At 39.7% G+C, this 8,811-nt stretch overlaps 1 long non-coding RNA gene across 1 annotated transcript; it reads left to right on the plus strand.

Moving 5' to 3' along the window:
* The first annotated feature begins 2,955 nt into the window (after positions 1 to 2,955).
* On the plus strand, positions 2,956 to 4,089 carry LOC128822243 (uncharacterized). Its single transcript, XR_008441410.1, has 4 exons — positions 2,956 to 3,091; positions 3,161 to 3,260; positions 3,463 to 3,499; positions 3,921 to 4,089. It is a non-coding gene; the product is annotated as an uncharacterized LOC128822243 (long non-coding RNA).
* The last annotated feature ends 4,722 nt before the right edge of the window (positions 4,090 to 8,811 follow it).

Genomic DNA, 8,811 nt, shown 5'->3' on the forward strand with positions numbered 1-8,811 from the left:
TCTCAGTGATAGACTCGGCCCAGAATTACTTGTGTTGCAAAATGGTTTTAGCGTGTCACCATCTCTTAATTCTCAAAAACTGGCAGAAGATAAAAGATAATTAAGTCACTGACCCCTTGTAATTTCCAGTTCAACATGCCCCGGAGATCATTTGTGAAATGTTGCCACCTTGATACACTGAGCGTATTCACAGTCCCACAAGACTACCCATATTTGTGCAACACAGTTTGTAAACTCCATGGCAGCAACAAAAATTATATTCAAATACAAATGAAACAATATTCTAGGACTGCCTCCAGGGCTATTAAGATTTTCTCTCCTCAGTTAGTTTTGGCTTTGGACAATTACAATAAAAATACAGATAACAACAGTTAAACAATAAAACAATTGCAATAAAAATACAGTTAATTACAGTTCTCCTACTTTCTCAAGTGTGGGAATTCCAGGGAGTACAAATCTAAAAGGAGAAAAATGTTTTTTAAAATTCTTCATATATCTACATACATATGACATCCAAAGTAACTTTTAACGTATTTTATATTACATACTGGTCTGTCTATCTATTGAGATACATATTAATAAACTTCACAATAAACTAAAGATACAAACACTGGAAGTCTTTCTCACCACCACATCCCTGGTACTCAAAAGTATCAGGCCTGTTCCAGGCCTGCGATAATAGCTCCATCAGAAATTCCTCTGACATGCCACAGCTAGATCAATGGGCTACATCTGTAAGAACAATTAAACGTTCCATGCTCTAAGCTGACACCAGATAATATGTAATGGCACAAATAAATGTGCTATCAAAGTCACACTGCCAGCAGACCACCACTGGAGTTAGCTTGCTCGTGTACAAACTGCCAAGCCACTCAGAGTTTGGGAGACATAACAGAGGTAAGAGTCACACCTGGGCCATTCTAACAATTCAACAATGTAGAAGATGTTCTTCAACAATGTAGAATAGTGCCCAGCACTCTTTAATCTATAAAAAACAATGGTCAGATCTCACAGAAATGTTAAATCTATGCCACTGTCATTGTATTAATTGAATTTTTGTAGCAATATCAACTCTTCATTGTCATTACTCTGGTTTTATTGTCAAAGTAAGATCTGATTTTCTGTACCACCTCCACTGATGCATTCCCTGGCCTGAGTCCCACTGAAAAAGCTCTGTGGTTTCAACCCAGGTGAAGTGAGTACCCAGAGCAAAGGAGGACCTCCTAGTCTCCAACCCTATTTGTGAATGTAAATTTCCAGCTTCTGTATGGAGAGTTGGTCCTTTCTTTGGCGCCCAGGAAAAACCAGAACCCCCCACCAATATGCCCTGGCTAAGGTACATATCCCAAGGCCTATTTTGTACAGTTCCTTTTTCCTTTTTGGCAGTCAGATGCAGAAAACTTATAACCACGGTTTTAGAGCTGGAACACTGCTCAAGCAAAAGGACCCAGAATGTTGAACTATGAATAAGATCCAGTCCAGGTCTCATTAATGTTGCTGGCAGGTCCTGGTCTCACTTCTGACCTACTATAAGGGAGACCAGAAGTTCCATTCTTAAAAGTCTGACAATTCTTTTACTCTTAATGGTAGGTCCTCTGCAAGCAGAAAAAAATGCTACAGGCATTCAGACAGACAAATCTGAGAGTCTTTCACTGACTGGACTTTCTTTGAAGGGACTTGACACTGGAAATTGGAATCTGAACAGCAGTGAGATCATGCAGTCAGGCTTCTGATCTTGGGCCACGTGTGTAGCCACCATGATGCAGTACCTAACTATGCACATGGCATGCATAGCCTGGCTTGGATACAGAGGACCTGGGAATGGGCTCTTCGTCCTGGAGCGACTGCTGCCCTGATTCAAACTCACCCAGGGGTGTGAGAAAGCCACTACTGCAAAGAAATTACGTAGTGCTTGAAAGGGGGTGCAGATTAGTTGGGTTTTTTTAACCATTAGCACTGGGCAATGTATTATGCTGCCATGCATGTGAGGATCATTATAGAAAAGACTTCAGAGATCTGTGGTAACAGATATCCCCAGATACCAGACTATGAGCACTACAACACAGAATTGTGCTGCCTGTTGGTAATGAGCAGTGAGTACTTGAATCTATTTTCAAGAAGCAAACCAGAGATGAAATCAGCTGCAGGCTCTGGAGAACTGGAAGAAAAAGCTTCCCAAACACAGTCCATGAATAGATAACTCCCCAGAAGTCAAGGGCAATCCATTCACCACTAAGAAATGCATTCCAGGAACATTTACTTCCTGAGAAAATTAAATACTGTGAATAGTTTTGGCACATACTAGAAAGCTAAATGTATTTCCTTAACTGCAAACAATCATTTAACACAGTAGGTTACATAAATAGATTAAAAATTCATAACTTGTTTTATCTTTGCTTTCAAAATTGTTCCAGTATAATGTAAGACTTTCTTGCCAATGCATTGTAGGGATAGTTTCAGAGGAGCGCAAATGCAGTACTAGTGCTGCAGAGATATTACTTGCTACATTAAACTATATTTGACTGCTGACAAAAAGTAGTCAATCTCTTGACTCTTAAAGTCAAAATCAACCCCATCAACATGAGCAGGAAGTCTAATGCAGCTGGAACCATTCCCTTGCATTTAAAAGAGAACTCATTTTTAAAAAAATTTAAAATCTAATGAGATCTTACATTTACTAATAATGCTTGATTCATTCCTGATATGTTTCCTTCAAATTGTATCTCAACCTGATAGGGAAAAATCCCAGACATACTATTTCTAGACACATTCAAGCTCCAAACCTCCCTGTGCCTCTTTGATTTTCTGCCATTAATGAAGATCTACTTAAGGAAGTAATGTTTCCTTATGCTGTAAAAGATTTGCACTGTAACCAAGGCTGGTGACGTCATATTGCACCAAGGTTTCAGCACTGGAAAACTCAACTGCTTTTACTTCAGTTAGTGAACTGTACCATTTTGCAGTCTACCTGCAAATGCTGTCTGCATTTACCTGCTTGATATCCAGAGCAGAGAATATTTGTGACAAACCAGAGATCTAAGTTGTGACTCAAACAAAAAAAGGTTCTGAGGTAGAAATCCTAGCACTGAAGGTGAGAGAAAGCCCCCCAAAACTGCACTTTTACAGCATTTGATTCTACTTTAGTTCTTCTGTCCTTCAGGAAGAATCACCAATGATGGCAATGATGGAATCTTTAGTAACCAGAAAAGAAAGTTTGTACGTGAAGGGCTGCAAATCATGTTTATGTTCTGGGAGGATATGTAAGGAATGCACCCAAAATACTGTCTATTTATGGCACTCCAGAGGTTTTGATGGCAGTCAGGGTTTTCCCCATTTTCTATTCCCTCTTTCACTTTTGGCAAAGAGCAGTAATTTTACTGCCAAAACAAGTCTCAACTCATAATCTAGTATCTTGAGAAAAAAATAAGCAGCACAGTTGACAGCAGCTTTTCTCCAATTCAGATGTTCTTCTTCAGTTTCTGAAGAGCCAGAAAATATGGTAATTTGGACTGTTGAGATCCCTTTTTCCCCCATGGAGATACTGACATTGATTTTAACACCTTACTGATTTATTCCTGAGGATATGAACCAATGAGAATTGAAGCTTCTGAATATAAAAAAAAACAAACCAAAGAAAACCAAAAAAAAAAAAAAAACCAAAACCAAAAAACAACCCACATAGCAACTAAGGAAAACAAAAACCATAAAACAAAAAAACCTCTACCCTTAACACACTATTTTGAACACAGAAGTTCAGTTCATTCTGTCCTTTCAAATCTTTTAGAAAGAAAAACTAAAAGATTACAAGATATCATGAGTCAGAGGAAGAGACAAAGTAATAGTTGTCATAGGAAACCCACAGTGCTTTCTCTTTGCTGTTTCACTACTTTAAATCATTTTATGGCTCTCTTCCATACTAGGATTGTTCTTTTGGAAGTTCATTCTATTCCTTATTCCACCTTCAAATGCAGCTGGCTAATGCTGTGTGGATGTTCAGCTGTTTCCTCTGGGAGGGACTCCTCTCTCTAACCAAGTCATGCAAAAGTTTGACAGAAAACATGAAATAAAATACTACCTAGTTTGTTACCATTTTGGCTATGTGATGTTGTCTGTGACTACTACAACAAAGATGCAATTAGAGTATTAAGTGTGGATGCTTGCATTTCAACCTGTAAATAAATGAAAACAAATCTCAGGGAGAATTGATTTAAGAAATGGGACTCTGCAAGAAAAAAAGCATTACCAGAAACTTTCACTGAGTTTCAAAGGATCATGTTGCACAGGGCACACCTGGTGTTAAGGTCAATGCCACAAGACGCAGAGGTTTCTCAGCCACCTTTTGAACAGAAAGCTATATTCACATACATACACTGCTATCAGGCAATAGAAGTGAACAATGAGGAAAGAATTTTAAAAAAAAGGGTCATGTACATTTGGACATCTTAAATATTTATATTTTAGTTACAGATAATTCTTTGAGGGTCATGCTGAAAAACCATGTTTCAAAGGAAGTGATATTTTCAAATTGGCATTCGCAGCCTTCTTTCATAATCACTGGCTAACACTCCCTAACCAGATTTTTAAGTTATAAAAACAAAATTAATGCAAAATTTAAAAATTAAAAATTCATATAAATAGGATAATATTTACCTCTGCTATGGTGTTTTGCTTTTCTATTTGTTCATCTCCCCATCCCAAATTTTTGGCAGTAAATTGTCTCTGTCCGCCTCCTGCTCTGCTTGTTCAAGGCATAGCACAATCTGAATTAACAATACATAAGATTTTGCTTTTTAACATTTCAGACTGTATTTGACTTATATTTCACTAGGCTGTGCTTTGCATTAGAAAAACCCTTGTGAAAGCAGACAAGCAACACCAAGTTATGCTGTAATGAACAGCATTAGAAAATAACCATTTAATTCAGGCAGAGATATAGTCATTGCTCCTCTCTTCAAATGCCAAAAAATGGTTGACATCTAAACAAAAAATGTTTTTAATTTGTTTTGTTTGATCTTCTCTACAAATTAAAATGAATTGTGATACACAACTAGAGTTTTGGCTTCTGTTAATCTACTACAGTCTTCTTGTGTGGGAAAGAGAGAGATAGTAAGTGGGAACAAGGTCAGTTGGGTTTTACAGTCTATCCTCATGTTCCACTTGCGCCCATTTCCAGAAATGTCTGTATCCTCCTGGCTGTCTTAAATGCCTTCCTAGTCCCTGATGCTCCTCGTGTCTGTTAAACACCAAAACTGGAGCTGCAATCAATGAGATGGAAGACCAAAAGTCAATACAACCAATACTTCAAGATAAGAAATAAAAAATCAAAATGATGTAGCTAATTAAGGCTTGACATTTATAGAGCAGAACCATGACCTTTTGATGGTAGGCTTTAGAACTCATCACATATGAATTTTCTCCACTAAAAGAAATATTGACTATACACATTGGCAACAAAATTATGTAACAATATTAAAAACCAATATGTTTTGTGATAGGTACTTTTTGTTTTCCCCAAGAATGGAAAGGATTGAAGATCTTAAAAACTTACTTAATCAACACAGGTAATACAAATGGTCAAACTAATGGTGTATACGGTGTTGCTATAACAGATGGAATTTATTGGGCAGGGAGTGTTTCATTGACAGAGTAAACTGATAAGCCTGTTTTATTTAAGAAAAAGAAATCAGTTTAGTATAATTCACAACAGTCACAAAATACTTTGGATTTGCTTTCAGTTCTATCAGAAAACAGCTGATCATATTGTTCAATTAATCTGTGATGACGGAAGTCCTAAAAAACCATCTTGTCCTCAAATGTCCAGCTATTCGTTGTCTATTGTAAAGAGCACATAAAGTCACAAAAACACAGAAACGCAGAATATCCTGAGATGGAAAGGACCCACAAGGATCATCAAAGTCCAGTTCCTGTCCATGCACAGAACCATCCCCAAGAGTCACACCAGGAAGCTGCCTCAGAGCATTGTCCAAAATGCCTCTTGTAACTCTGTCAGGCTTGGAGCTGTAACTACTCTCCTAGGGAGCCTGCTTCAATTCCCAGCCACCCTCTAGGTGAAGAACCTTTTCCTGATATCCAGCTTAAACTTCCTCTGACACAGTTTCAGGCCATTCCCTTGGTTGCTGTCACTGGTCAGCACAGAGAAGAGATCAGTGTCTGCACCTCCTCTTCCCCTCATGAGGATGCTGTAGACTGCCCCCATACTGAATAGCCCAAGTGACCTCTCCTCAAGTTTCCTTTCCAAGCCCTTTACCATGCTTGTGGCTCTCCTTTGGACTGTCTTTAATAGTTTAAAATCTCTTTTTTATTGTGGCACCCAAAAGTGCTCCCAGCACTCAAGGTGAGGCCACCCCAGTGCAGAGCAGAGCAGGACAATCCCCTCCCTTGCCTGGCTATTGCTGCTGTGCCTGATGCCCCAGGACAGGGTTGACCCTCCTGGCTGCCAGGGCACTGCAGGCTCGTGTTCAACTCACCATTGACCAGGAGACCCAGGGCTCTTTCCATGGAGCTGCTCTTCAGCCTCTCATTCCCCAGCCTGTCTGTTCATACAGGGTTGTCCCATCCCATGTGCAGAGTCCCCTTGCTAAGCTTCATGCAGTTGATGATTGTCCATCTCTCTAATTTGTGAAGGTGTTGCTGAAGGGCCTTGCCTTCAGCTTTGAGGGAGCCAACAGTTCCTCCCAGTTTTGCTTTTGTGAACTTACTCAGTGTCCCGTCCAGTCCTGCATCCAAGTCATTTATAAAGATGTTGAAGAGAACTCAGAGCTGAGCTTGGAGCCCTGTGGAACCCCACTAGTGACAGATCACCAGCCTGATGTCACCCTATCCATTACAACTCTTTGTAGCCCATCTATGAGCCAGTTGCTCACCCATCACAGGATGTGTTTTTCCAGCTGGGGGCTGAATGTTTTGTCTGAAAAGATTGTGTGAGAGAAAGTACCAAAAGCTCTGCTGAAGTCCAAAAAGGTATCATCAGCTGGCTTTCCTAGATCAACCACATAGGTTATCTTTTCTGAAAGGAAATCAGGTTTGATAAGCAGGACTTTCCCCTTAAGAAGCCGTGCTGGCTGTAGCTGATGACGCTGTTGTCCTTCAGGTGCTTTCCAATACCTCCCAGAACAATCTTCTTCATAATTGTCAAACCACTACGACCATGCAGCCTAAGGTAGAGAATTGCACATTCCTGCAAACAGAAACATATCCATCTGAAAAGGACACTGAACTAAAATGCAAAGTTTAATAGCAGCAGATCCAGCTGCTATAAAAATAACTTCCTGTGCACAAAAAAGTGAAGTAAAGTAACACTGCCTTCACCTCAGCTCCCCGGCCTTGACATGGAGACAACAAAACCCATTTACTTTACATGCAGCCCTCCTAAGTTTAAAGGTCCCAGAAGAGGCCTTCCTACAACTCCCTTCTCACTAACACAGAAAGGTTCACTTTCATCCTGGTTCCTAGCTCTGTAACTGCAAATGCATGAAGAACTGCTAAGTTACACATGCAGAGCTGCTGACAAAGCTGAATGTTACAACAACCTTGTGTAGTAAACACTTGCATTTGAAATAGGGCCCATGCTCATAAAGAAGATAGCATAAAGAATGGAACTGCTGTAATAATTCAATGTTTTGCATGTTCAAAGCATTGGGCACATAGAAAAATGTTCACACAGTGTAATTGATGTTGCTGTGTTTATAAAGGGTCTTTCAGTAAAGAATGTAGAAAATATTGTGATTCATATTGTGATTTATGATATGTATGCAAGTTGCACAGACCTGAACATGCAGCACTTAAATTAATTCTCCATTGATTGCATATGGTAGAAAAATTATATTTTTAAGCTGGGTTAATAATAAATAAATAAACTAATTAAATTAATCTAAAACCAGAAACTTGAGGAAGTTTTGGCTGTCAGATTTCATGTATAATTTGGCTGCCTGTCCTGGCAGAGGAGGAAGCTTCAAATGAGGTCCTTGTACTGTGGCAGTGAGGCTATGGCTTGTCTGCTTTGGATAGGGTGAGGGCAGGCCCTGCCCAAAAAGCACTGCCTGAAAATAATCTCCAAGACAAACAAACCATCACCAGAAACAAACAAGCAAGCCCTGCCCAGACAGTGCGCACATGGAATTCATATCCATTATAGTATATTAAAGTCAGTGGAATGCCAGCAAAGTCCCTGAAATTAATGGGAAAACCAGAACTAGTGACAGTAGCCAAACCAAAGCTGACTGACCACACTTTTCTACACCAACTGCAATGACAGTGCAAGATTTCCTTCCAGCTCAGGGTAACATAGCTGATAATAAAGATTATTTTTCTTCAAACAATAAACACCTCCAGAGGTTCAGAAGGCAAATATACTTTCAAGACAGCTGTAATATGGAAGACAACCTCTCCCCTCCCTTTAGTAGCCTTTCTCAGTGCCATTTTACTGCATGGACCAAGGGTCATTCAGACCCATATTTAAAGGACACCCCACAAGCAGGATGCAGGAAAACCAGTGTGGATGTTTGAGACCTGTTTCATACATGCTACAGGCCCTGCTGTGGGAGAGGATCATGCCAAGCTCAGGATCTCCAGGTAATTATATAGCTTGGTTTCCTTGGAAGCTCCTGCCAGTCTCATGATTTAAATCAGCTTCCTACATTTGTCATTGTCATGTCTCTTCCCTAAAAAGCTCAAGACTGTAGCTGACACAGGAAGAAGCCTCTGAGCAGTGGATGGATTTTCACCTTCAAGTCCTCTGCTACTTCTCCGTTCAGCTTGTAACAAGCAGAATAAGCCAAATAAAAAGCCATC

Source organism: Vidua macroura, chromosome Z (assembly GCF_024509145.1).
Source record: "Vidua macroura isolate BioBank_ID:100142 chromosome Z, ASM2450914v1, whole genome shotgun sequence".
In the NCBI taxonomy this organism is placed as follows: domain Eukaryota; kingdom Metazoa; phylum Chordata; class Aves; order Passeriformes; family Viduidae; genus Vidua; species Vidua macroura.